Genomic DNA, 13,351 nt, shown 5'->3' with positions numbered 1-13,351 from the left:
CAACTTATAAGGCAACCTCCCTGTAACAGGTACCATATTATAAAGCACTCTCCCTCTAACAGGTACCAAATAATAAAGCACTCTCCCTCTAACAGGTACCAACTTATAAGGAAACCTCCCTCTAACAGGTACCAACTAATAAAGCACTCTCCCTCTAACACGTACCAACTAATAAACACTCTCCCTGTAACAGCTACCAACTTATAAAGCACTCTTCCTCTAACAGGTACCAGATTATAAAGCACTCTCCCTCTAACAGGTACCAACTAATAAAGCACTCTCCCTCTAACAGGTACCAACTTAGAAGGCACTCTCCCTCTAACAGGTACCAACTTAGAAGGCAACCTCCCTCTAACAGGTACCAACTAATAAAGCACTCTTCCTCTAACAGGTACCAACTTATAAGGCAACCTCCCTGTAACAGGTACCAGATTATAAAGCAATCTCCCTCTAACAGGTACCAAATAATAAAGCACTCTCCCTCTAACAGGTACCAACTTATAAGGCAACCTCCCTCTAACAGGTACCAACTAATAAAGCACTCTCCCTCTAACAGGTACCAACTTATAAGGCAACCTCCCTCTAACAGGTACCAACTAATAAAGCACTCTCCCTCTAACAGGTACCAACTTAGAAGGTAACCTCCCTCTAACAGGTACCAACTAATAAAGCACTCTCCCTCTAACAGGTACCAACTTATAGGGCAACCTCCCTCTAACAGGTACCAGATTATAAAGCACTCTCCCTCTAACAGGTACCAAATAATAAAGCACTCTCCCTCTAACAGGTACCAACTTATAAGGCAACCTCCCTCTAACAGGTACAAACTAATAAAGCACTCTCCCTCTAACAGGTACCAACTTATAAGGCAACCTCCCTGTAACAGGTACCAACTTATAAAGCACTTTCCCTCTAACAGGTACCAGATTATAAAGCACTCTCCCTCTAACAGGTACCAGATTATAAAGCACTCTCCCTCTAACAGGTACCAGATTATAAAGCACTCTCCCTCTAACAGGTACCAACTTATAAGACACTCTCCCTCTAACAGGTACCAACTTATAAGGCAACCTCCCTGTAACAGGTACCAACTTATAAGGCAACCTCCCTGTAACAGGTACCAACTTATAAAGCACTCTCCCTCTAACAGGTACCAGATTATAAAGCACTCTCCCTCTACCAGGTACCAACTTATAAGACACTCTCCCTCTAACAGGTACCAACTTATAAGGCAACCTCCCTGTAACAGGTACCAACTTATAAAGCACTCTCCCTCTAACAGGTACCAGATTATAAAGCACTCTCCCTCTAACAGGTACCAACTTATAAGACACTCTCCCTCTAACAGGTACCAACTTATAAGGCAACCTCCCTGTAACCGGTACCAACTTATAAAGCACTCTTCCTCTAATAGGTACCAGATTATAAAGCACACTCCCTCTAACAGGTACCAGATTATAAAGCACTCTCCCTCTAACAGGTACCAACTTATAAGGCAACCTCCCTCTAACAGGTACCAGATTATAAAGCACTCTCCCTCTAACAGGTACCAAATAATAAAGCACTCTCCCTCTAACAGGTACCAACTTATAAGGCAACCTCCCTCTAACAGGTACCTGATCATAAAGCACTCTCCCTCTAACAGGTACCAACTAATAAAGCGCTCTCCCTCTAACAGGTACCAGATTATAAAGCACTCTCCCTCTAACAGGTACCAACTTATAAGACACTCTCCCTCTAACAGGTACCAACTTATAAGGCAACCTCCCTGTAACAGGTACCAACTTATAAAGTACTCTCCCTCTAACAGGTACCAGATTATAAAGCACTCTCCCTCTAACAGGTACCAACTAATAAAGCGCTCTCCCTCTAACAGGTACCAGATTATAAAGCACTCTCCCTCTAACAGGTACCAACTTATAAGACACTCTCCCTCTAACAGGTACCAACTTATAAGGCAACCTCCCTGTAACAGGTACCAACTTATAAAGTACTCTCCCTCTAACAGGTACCAGATTATAAAGCACTCTCCCTCTAACAGGTACCAACTTATAAGACATTCTCCCTCTAACAGGTACCAACTTATAAGGCAACCTCCCTGTAACCGGTACCAACTTATAAAGCACTCTTCCTCTAACAGGTACCAGATTATAAAGCACTCTCCCTCTAACACGTACCAACTAATAAACACTCTCCCTGTAACAGCTACCAACTTATAAAGCACTCTTCCTCTAACAGGTACCAGATTATAAAGCACTCTCCCTCTAACAGGTACCAACTAATAAAGCACTCTCCCTCTAACAGGTACCAACTTAGAAGGCAACCTCCCTCTAAATGGTACCAACTAATAAAGCACTCTTCCTCTAACAGGTACCAACTTATAAGGCAACCTCCCTGTAACAGGTACCAGATTATAAAGCACTCTCCCTCTAACAGGTACCAAATAATAAAGCACTCTCCCTCTACCAGGTACCAACTTATAAGGAAACCTCCCTCTAACAGGTACCAACTAATAAAGCACTCTCCCTCTAACACGTACCAACTAATAAACACTCTCCCTGTAACAGCTACCAACTTATAAAGCACTCTTCCTCTAACAGGTACCAGATTATAAAGCACTCTCCCTCTAACAGGTACCAACTTATAAGGCAACCTCCCTCTAACAGGTACCAACTAATAAAGCACTCTCCCTCTAACAGGTACCAACTTATAAGGCAACCTCCCTCTAACAGGTACCAACTAATAAAGCACTCTCCCTCTAACAGGTACCAACTTATAAGGCAACCTCCCTCTAACAGGTACCAACTAATAAAGCACTCTCCCTCTAACAGGTACCAACTTATAAGGCAACCTCCCTGTAACAGGTACCAACTTATAAAGCACTCTCCCTCTAACAGGTACCAGATTATAAAGCACTCTCCCTCTAACAGGTACCAACTTATAAGGCAACCTCCCTCTAACAGGTACCAACTTATAAAGCACTCTCCCTCTAACAGGTACCAGATTATAAAGCACTCTCCCTCTAACAGGTACCAGATTATAAAGCACTCTCCCTCTAACAGGTACCAACTAATAAAGCACTCTCCCTCTAGCAGGTACCAGATTATAAGGCAACCTCCCTCTAACAGGTACCAGATCATAAATGGAGGATATTTTATAATCTGGTACATGTTGGAGGAAGTGTGCTTTGTAAGTTGGTACCTGTTAGAGGGAGGGTACTTTATAGAATCTGGTACCTGTTAGAGGGAGGCTGCTTTATAAGTTGGTACCTGTTAGAGTGAGGGTGCTTTATAAGTTGGTACCTGTTAGAGGTAGTGTACTTTATAATCTGGTACCTGTTAGAGGGAGAGTGCCTTATAAGTTGGTACCTGTTAGAGGGAGGGTGCTTTATAATCTGGTATCTGTTAGAGGGAAGATGCTTTATGATTTGATGATAAAGCATTTTATCTCAAAGAGGTACCAAGTTATACAGCACCCTAACTCTAACAGGAAGCAGTGTATGCTAGGACTAAAATAATTATAGCTTCTCCCAAAGTAGAACTTCTATTGTGCTTATCAAAAACAATCGTTGTCAATAGTACAGTGTACTTGGGATCAGCTGGACTTGTTACACTACAGAAATCATGGAACACACTGTTTCCATGTTGTACCTGTTTGGTTGTGAATCCCAGATGATGTTCAACAACTTGTTCAACACCTTGTTTGAAATGAAAAGACTTGTAAAGTTTACAAATTTATTATAGCACAAGTCAATATTGTTTTAGAGTAGCTGATAACAAGTAATAAGTTTTCCAATAAAAATAAATGAGTACAAGCAGAAAAGGTTACATAGGGTGTTTTTCTGATGCCATTTCTAGAATAAAGTGCAACGTCACGGCACATGATACGCCCGTCACATATTGTTAACAGTATAGATTGTACCCATTAAAACATTTTTTTATATCACCTTAATTAAATGTCACAGTGACCTTAAAGTAGGATGCGACACACCTTCTACCTAAGATGCATTAGTTGACCAATTTTGGTGATTCTAGGTCTAATAGTTTTCAAGTTATGAGCCGGACAAGTTTTTGCCATATATGGCCATATCTTCTTAATGAAAAGTCACAGTGACCTGGTTTTAATGTGCGACACACCTTCTACCCAAGATGTATCTACAGACAAAGTTTGATGATTTTAGGCCTTGTAGTATTTAAGTTACGGGTCGGACACGAAAAAGCTAACAGACGGACGGACATGAACGCCATACCATAATATGGAACGTCTTAAGACGGGCGTATAAAAAGGCTTTAAATAGTATCAGCCATCATCAGGCTGTCACATACTTTCTTTCCATGAATAAAAGCTCCTAAACTTAAAAGTGACAGGAGGCCGGTAGATAGACAACTAGAGCTCTGCGGAAAATATTTCCCCAAAATTGATCATGATCAACAATCTGTAAATATTCTAAAACACCAAAGAAGTTATTTACAAAGACCCTAGCTTCAAAACTGTGAGATGAGTTAAAAGGTCAAGCCGTCATTTATTTAATACATGTATATTTCCTCAAAAACTGACTCGGTTAAACCTGTAATTTTCAAAAAAAAAAATTAAACAAAAATCAAAATCATAACCACATACACATTTTCCATACCCATACAAATACTCTGCAGAATAAGGTTCTCAGTTGAATATTGGGAGAAATTTGACAAATCATGTACTTTCTATGTAATGTTTCCTCAAAATACTCAGTTCAAGAATCTGTAATTTTCTCAAACAAGGTTTTCCTATTAAGTGAACCTACAACCTTGACCTTAAAAAACAATAAGCATCTTCCTTTTATGGTGATCAAATGTACCAAGTTGTAAGATTCTGGAGCTTACGGTTCAGTCTGTATCCCATCTTACAAGGTCCGGACAGACAACACCATACCATAATATGTCCAGTCTCTGACGGGCAAGTACCATAATAAGAAAATCTAAAGTTATGACCCTAACAAGCTTTCACAAACTATAAAACATGAGGTGTTTGTAAAACATATAAGCCCCCATGGTGCAAAATTGAAAAGGGTTATACACATGCATAATTTGATTGATAGTAGTATCATCAATTCGAAATATTGAGCAAACAATATCTTCCTATGTCAGGAGTGGATTGACCAAGTGACCTAAAAATCAATAGGGGTCATCTACTCCTTATGCTGTACCAGGTTTGGTGTCAATCAAGCAAATAATTCTTAAAACATAAGAGACAATATATTACTGTGTCCAGTTTACCCCTTGACTTCTGACCATGTGACCTCAAATCTACTCCTTGAGATGTACCAGTGTACCAAGTTTGATGTCTGTCAAGCAAAGGGTTCTCAAGATATTGAGCAGGCAGTGTCTTCCTATGTCCAGAGTAGATTGACCCTTGACAATTCGACCTGAAAAACAATTGGGGTCCTCTTCTTTTCATAACCAACCCACATATGAAATATGTTACGATCAAGTGAATGGTTCTTAAGATATTAAGCGGACAACATGTGGTCTACCGACCGACCAACAGGTGCAAACCAATATGCCCCTCTTCTTTGAATGGGGGCATAAATATAGTGTTATAACACTAAAAGGCTTCCATACATCTAAAAGTAACATAGGACAAGGCTAACTATAGAAACATTGAGATAGCCTAAACACTTAAACTCTGAAAAAGTAATATCTGATACTACCCTGAACCAAGTAAATTGACTCTGCTAAGGTATTTACATATTATAATGTAAAATCTAAATTGTTCCTTAACTCAATGTTATGTTCATTTCCTACTCTATGTAAAAGATAAGAGGCGAACATGAAATTCATGTGAAAAGTACAAACCTTAGAGTTCTTTAACCCAGCAGAGTGAGTAAATCTGAGTCAGCTCCTTATATAGTGCTGACAAAATCAATGGGATACTAAATATAAATGCTCAATCTGATAACCCAGGATTAAGCCTCTTGGCCAATGAAATTGCAGAAAACAAATTATGTTCAGGAAGACTGGAATAATGGCAGGTATAATGAATTACATAGCACAGTGAAAGGTAAACATGTGAAACATTAAGATATTTCCTTTACAAAATCTTAAATGTAAAGTTTGAAAAGGTTGCATGTATAGTACAATGTATGCCAGTGGATTTGAAAATGACCTGAATCAATGGTCTTTCTATTTGGTACAAAACAGATATAGTTATGATTAATCATTATATCATTGGGTAAAGGCGGCAGTCTGCTTCCCTTAAGGATGTATTCTAAACAGTGGATGCAATCAAAATCTCTGCCTCCACAAACATAATATCTTTGAAGTATTGGATGTGTGTGTTCATATTCTGTCCAATCCTGTAACATGAAAAACAAGACATAATCTTATTGGCTCATCCTAAATTTAGTATCCTATCAAAGTTTAACTAGTAAATTGCATTCTTCTATTGTGTTATCGAGTATATAAGTTCAAACACAGTATTTATCAAGTTTCTCTGAATAATTAGAATTTATCCTACCATCTCCTACCATTATCTTTTTCCTTTAAATATTGAATATCTTAGACAGAAAATAAAATCATAAAAACTTTATATATCACACAATGCGAAGTCAATATAAAATTACTGGTAAAGAAAGTTCAACTCTTTGACACAAGTATGATGGAAAATTAAAGATAACGGTGATAATGTTTCGAGGATTGTTTTCATCTCTCAAACAAAATACATGTAGAATTTCAGATTGAAAATAGAAGCAATGTTGACTATTTGAAATGATCATATGGAATTTGTGCACCACAAAGATGAACTTACATAATGGATTTTAGCCTAAACAGTCCAAATTCTTCCAAAACCAATGCACACAGTTCTAAACTACCCTGGATGAAAAAATGAAAGAAAAAAAGATTTATATATATATATGTCTGTTCTTAATGTTTGAATATCTTCACACAAATAAAAGATATAGGTTAACAAAGAGGCTCATGGGCCACATCGCTCACCTGAGTCACCCTGGTCCAGTTCTAAAGATTTTCCCTATATATTCGCATGTAAAACTTTGGTCTCTATTGTGACCCCATCCTACCCCCAGGGGTCATGATTTGTAACAACAGGCCCATGGGCCACATCGCTCACCTGAGTCACTTTGGCCCATATCTGAAGACTTTCCATATATATTTCCATGTAAAACCTTAGTCCCTATTATGGCCCAAACTACCCTTTGCATACTTGAATCTACACTATGTCAGAAAGCTTTCATGTAAATGTCAATTTCTTTGGCCCAATGGTTCTTGAGAAGAAGATTTTTAAAGCTTTCTCCTATATTTGTATGTAAAACTTTGACCCCCCCCCCCCACTTGTGGCCCCATTCTACTCCCCAGGGGCCATGATTTGAACAAACTTGAATCTGCACTACGTCAGGAAGCTTTCAGGTAATTTTCAGCTCTTCTGGCCCAGTGGTTCTTGAGAAGAAGATTTTTAAATGACCCCACCCTATTTTTTCATTTTTATGATTATCTTCCCTTTGAAAGGGACATGGCCCTTCATTTGAACAAACTTGAAAGCCCTTCACCCAAGGATGCTTTTGGCCATGTTTGGTTGAAATTGGCCCAGTGGTTCTGGAGAAGAAGTCGAAAATGTGAAAAGTTTAACAGACAGACGGACGGACAGACAGACAGACAGACGACGGACAAAAAATTATCAGAAAAGCTCACTTGAGCTTTCAGCTCAGGTGAGCTACAAACTTGAATCTGCACTAGGTCAGGAATCTTTAATGATAATTTCAGGTCCTCTGGCCCAGTGCTTCTTGAGAAGATTTTTAAATGACCCCACCCTAATTTTGTGATTATCTCCCCTTTGTGTCAAGTTTTGGTTGAAATTGGCTCAGTGGTTCTGGAGAAGAAGATGAAAATGTGAAAAGTTTATGCCGACGACAGACAACTAACAAATTTTGATCAGAAAAGCACATTTGAGCCTGAGAAAAAAACAAGAGGCCCAGGGGCCTTATAGGTCACCTGAGTATCATGTAACAACCTTCCAATGTTTGAATTAGGTTTGTGTTTAAATATAAGAATTTTACTTTTGGATGGAAGAAACATTTCATAGCTATGTGGTCAGCCCCGCCTTTGTACCAGATCCCCTTACCCAGGGACCATAAATTTCAGTTTTGAAAGAAGCATCCTTGATCATCATTATCATACTATTAGTTTGTCTACTTAATACCCAGCAGCAGAGGAGAAGATTTTCAAAGAAATAAAATGCATTTTCACTATATGATCAATAGGGCCCCACCCTAATACCAGAAACCCTGACCCAGGGGCCATGAATTTCACAATTTTGAAAGAGGCATCCTTGCTCATCATAACCATACTATTGGTTTGTCTACTTAATACCCAAGGACACAGAAGAAGATTTTCAAAGAAATAATGCATTTTCACTATATGACTTATAGAGCCCCACCCTAGCAACAGAACCCCTGATCTAGGGGCCATGAATTTCACAATTTTTAACAAGAGGTACTGTGAGCAATGCTCACTAAGAATATCCCCCGCTTACCCCAATCTCCCAAAGGGTGTTGGTAATAGGTATAAACTACCTCTTTTCTGAGTGTTGCTACTTCGATGTCCAGTGCGCATGACCTTTGACCTTTTGACCCCAAAATCGATAGGGAACATCTTCATCCCATGGGTAGTCCATATGTATGATATGGTGACTGTAGGTGGAAAGGATAACGCTTTAGAGCCCGGAAACCATATTGCTACTTCAATGTTCAGTGCGCGTGACCTTTGACCTTTTGACCCCAAAATCGATAGGGATCATCTTCATCCCATGGGTAGTCCATATATATGATATGGTGATTGTAGGTGGAAAGGATAACGCTTTAGAGCCCGGAAACCATATTGCTACTTCAATGTCCAGTGCGCTTGACCTTTGACCTTTTGACCCCAAAATCGATAGGGAACATCTTCATCCCATGGGTAGTCCATATATATGATATGGTGACGGTAGGTGGAAAGGATAATGCTTTAGAGCCCGGAAACCATTGCGTCTATAGACGGACGGACGGACAACCCGATTCCAGTATACCCCCCACAACTTGTTGCATGGGGTACAAAGAGGCATCCTTGCTCATCATTACCATGCTATTAGTTTGTCTACTTAATACCCAGAGACAGAGAAGAAGATTTTCAAAGAATTTCTACACTTTCACTATATGACCAATAGAGCCCCACCCTAACACAAGAAGCCCTGCCCCAGGGGCCATGAATTTCACATTTTTGGTAGAGGGCTCAACGCTCATTATAATTATGCCCACAGTTTGGCTTCTTGATGTCCAGGAGTAAAGACGAAGATTTTTTAAAATTACACTCATTTTGATGGTTTTTGCCCCACCCCTTAGGCCCCAGGGGGCAGGGACCACGAATTTCACAATTTTTGTTCCCCTCCACCCACAGATGCTATATGCCAAAATTGGTTGAAATTGGTTCAGGGGTTTCAGAGAAGAAGCTGAAAATGTTCAAATGTTAACGCACGACGAACGACGACGGACAAAAACAGATAGCAATAGGTCACCTGAATGAATTCAGGTGACCTAAAAATTTAGAACTTACTGGCAAAATCTCAGTGCCCTGTAAATGTGATTTCTTACATCCTTATTGGCGGGGTAAAAGCATCTGTTAAATTCTGAGATAGTGTTCCCTGGTGAAATAGTATCCTTTACAAACAGACGGAAATGTCTTTTTGTTTCATCAACGCTTTGTGTGCCCTCGTGTACAAGTAAATGTATTTTTGATATAATAGTCTCATCTACTGGCTGGCTTAATCCTGGAAACTAAGAAAACATTCTAAATGAATACATGTAATTATATAAGGGGATTTGAAACAAAATGTATGCCTCTCTTGCTGAACTTTGCCAACAGAATTTAAGTTTTACAATTTTCATTTATGTATATATTGAAAGTTTGATGCCTGTGACATTTGGGAATTACTGACATAGCATAATTTTAGGGATTGTAGCATTGGTGAGAAACACTGCACTGCCACCGGTCTCTAATTTATGAATGGGCTTGTAAATTTTTCAGTTAAAGTTTATAATCTGATTGGACTACTTGTCTGGCAATATATACAGGGCTCAAAATTAATGTATGCCTGTCACTCCGTGACTGGTTAAAAGTCTGGCTGACTGACTGACATTTGTTTTAGTCAGTCAGATGAGTTAATTTTCTAAAGCATCATTTTGGAAAATATACTTATGAAAGAAGTAGGTACAGTTTCTATAGTCATTTGGCCCAAAATATCGATGATTTCACTTGGAGCTCAAACCCTGGCATTCAAATAAGGAATGGATTAGCAAACCCAAAATCTGCTCAGTTTGATCAGCAAAATGATTTGTGTCATATGACGTGAACTAGAAGTTGGCATAAAATTGCAAAAATGCCATTTTCAATGAAAATATCCACAAATTCAGGTGGTTTTCTTATCAGAAAACATACAGTGCATGCGTCGAGCAAATTCATATTCAAGTATGTTTTTCATCTTAAATTAATACACAATATATATCATTTTTATTTTGCTCGACAAATGCGCACATCTTTTCCTGAGCAATAATCTGTATGACATTTGACAGTTTTCAGGCTTATTTGAAAACAAGATGTGTTTGTGAAACACAAATGCCCCAGATAATGGCCAATTCCAAAGATGGTCAAGGTCACAAGGGCAAATATCTTGGTACCAGTAGAAAGATCTTGTCAAAAGAAATCATCATGTATAATACGAAAGCTCTAATATTTACCATTTAGAAGTTATGACCAATGTAAAAAAAAAATTAAAAGTAAGTTAAATGTCAAGGTCAAAAGGTTTAATACCAACGGAAAGGTCTTGTCACAAGGAACACTCATGTGAAATATCAAAGCTCTATCACTTATTGTTCAAATGTTATTAGCAAGGTTAAAGTTTTCAAAAAGTAGGTCATACTCCAAGGTCACATGGTCAAAAATGTTGGTACCCACGGAAAGGTCTTGTCACAAGGAATACTCATGTGAAATAACAAAGCTGTATCACTTACTGTTCAAAAGTTATTAGCAAGGTTAAAGTTTCAGACAGAATGACAGAATTACAGAATGACAGACAGGACAAAAACAATATGCCCCCCGATCTTCAATCTCGGGGGCATAAAAAGGCAGGAAATGTCATAATGCTGTCCAATTAGAAATATCATTCTGGTTTTGTTGACATAGTATACCTGGCATATATTTTACTTTCTTAAAACGCTTATTAAGGTTAATTCCAAACACATTTTATTGAGAGAAAATTTTTGGGCCTTTTTATGTATACAATCGTACCTTGTTCTTTACACGTTTGGCATGCTTCGATCTGTAGACCTATCAGACAAATCCGAGTTGTAAATATAAATCCCACATTTAAGTGTTACAATATTGTTTAAGACATATTGAGCTAAATTTTATTTTAATAACATTAATGAAATGTGTTTAAATATTTCTGGAAAACTCTGTTGGACTAGTAAATTTTTCAGCGGACTGGTTGAAATTATACCCCATCAGTCCGGCTGGACTGGTGACATAAAAAGTTAGCTTCAAGCCCTGTATATAGGGAGTAAAAGATGCTTCATTTACCTCCCCTACTAGATGCTTTCTGTGATCTGCTGGATCTGGTAAAAACAATGAATCTCCACTTTCTTCTGAATGCTTTCCTTGGCCAACTTCTCTCAGAGGAGCTTTGATATTGTTTTCCTTTTCCAGATAGAGTCCGTTTCTTGAATCTGAAGACAAATATGACACCATTTTAACATGTCTCAGTAGTCCTCATAAATTCCAGTAATTAATTCATTACTAAATGTTTTAACCTCTAATTGAAAATGATTTCATATTTGAGTCTTTGCAGGGGTTTTCCTACCATTTTCAAACTGGGTCCAGAGTCCGTAGAATTGGGAAAATTGACACATAAAATGTTCAAATTGGGAAAGTATGAAAAGTATTAATTACCTTGTGCTTAGATACGCATAAATAAAAGAGAAGAAAAAAATGTTTTCACTCAGCAAAACATGATATATATTCATAGCAAAATCTGTGTCAGAGATCTCATTCCTTTCTGTCTAAAAAAAATTCTAATTATGTCTCCCATCTTCCAGGGGGAGACATAGTTTTTGTACTTCATCCGTCTTTCTGTCTGTCACAAAATCTTGTGAACACTTCTCCTATATGGCTTATCGGATAGTCTTGAAACTTTGTGCAATGCTTGATTCTCATTTGTAGATGTGCATATTGGTGGGACAGGATGATCCAATTATTTTCCTTAAAGTTATAGTGGATCTAACAGGGGTGGAAGAACAGTGTCATTGTTACATAAGAGTCCAGTAAATGAAAAGACCCAGTCCCTATTGAAAATTCCCTCTAATTAGATAATAGCTAAACTATAAGCTGATTTTCATGGTGTACAAAATGCATACCTTAAACTCTGGATATTTCAAGACAGTCCTCAAGGAAACTATTGTGAGGCAGTCCATCTTCTTGGAAGGCTGTAGTGATTGTCTTTTTGTGTGTGTCTAGCTGAATTCTGCTGAAAGAATTTATTAGTCTCACTATCAACCTTGCCATGCATTAATTTTTTTAAAGACCACACCTGTAATCAAAATCAAAGCATTACTTGTTTCTAAATATATACATCAGTATCATCACCAACAAAGACAGCCTTGTCTTGAAACACAAGCTTAGTATAACATGAAACCAATCATTACAATGACCAATGTTTCAAATTTATTTATATTAACAGTCCTTGACCAGTCGAATTTGATCAATATTTTCATTAGTTTGTCACTATGAAGATACCGTAATTTTCCAACTCAGTCTCAGATAGACATACACGGAGAAAATTTGTGGCTGGATCGGGAATTGAACCTAGGGACCTCTGTGCAAGATTTTACCAGTTGGTGCCATGACTACTCTTGTCCTGCCAGGGGTGAAATGAATCTTGGGTTGTGTGTCTTCGACGGCAAAGACAAATTAAAGGGAGGAATTTAGTAGTTAGGGCAACACAGACCGTGGATATCGACCTGGATAGCTCAGTGGTTAGAGCACCTGACAAGTAATGCAGGGATCCTAGGTTTGACTCCTGGTCCAGCCAAATATTTTCTCCTCCCCTATATTGCATTCCGTGACGTAACTTGCGCAGTGTTGAGTTTATATGGGTATCAAATTAAAAATCTAGGCCCACTGGCCTTCATTGTGGAATGAATAGTAGGATTGTTACATATAATGTCCGAAATTACAAACGTTCACAGAAAATACCAAAGATATGACCGAAATTAAAAATTATTGAAGTCGTCAAAGGAGGGACCAAAATTTTTAATGTGAATATGATAGTA

At 38.2% G+C, this 13,351-nt stretch overlaps 1 protein-coding gene and 1 long non-coding RNA gene across 3 annotated transcripts in view; one reads left to right on the top strand and one right to left on the bottom strand.

The window, feature by feature from the left end:
• LOC125673175 (uncharacterized) overlaps window positions 1–13,351 on the top strand; it is a 333,899-nt gene that overhangs the window by 134,456 nt on the left and 186,092 nt on the right. The gene's annotated exons all lie outside the window — the stretch shown is intronic.
• LOC130053437 (uncharacterized) lies at window positions 5,868–12,547 on the bottom strand. 2 transcript variants are annotated; one of them, XR_008802024.1, is made up of 6 exons: window positions 12,437–12,547; window positions 11,604–11,749; window positions 11,313–11,351; window positions 9,582–9,802; window positions 6,787–6,851; window positions 5,868–6,334 (listed from the first exon to the last, which is right to left on the bottom strand). It is a non-coding gene; the product is annotated as an uncharacterized LOC130053437 (long non-coding RNA). The 2 variants fall into 2 exon arrangements; XR_008802025.1 differs by lacking the exon at window positions 11,313–11,351.

Source organism: Ostrea edulis, chromosome 3, assembly GCF_947568905.1.
Source record: "Ostrea edulis chromosome 3, xbOstEdul1.1, whole genome shotgun sequence".
In the NCBI taxonomy this organism is placed as follows: Eukaryota; Metazoa; Mollusca; class Bivalvia; order Ostreida; family Ostreidae; genus Ostrea; species Ostrea edulis.
This window is presented reverse-complemented; position numbering and strand designations above follow the sequence as displayed.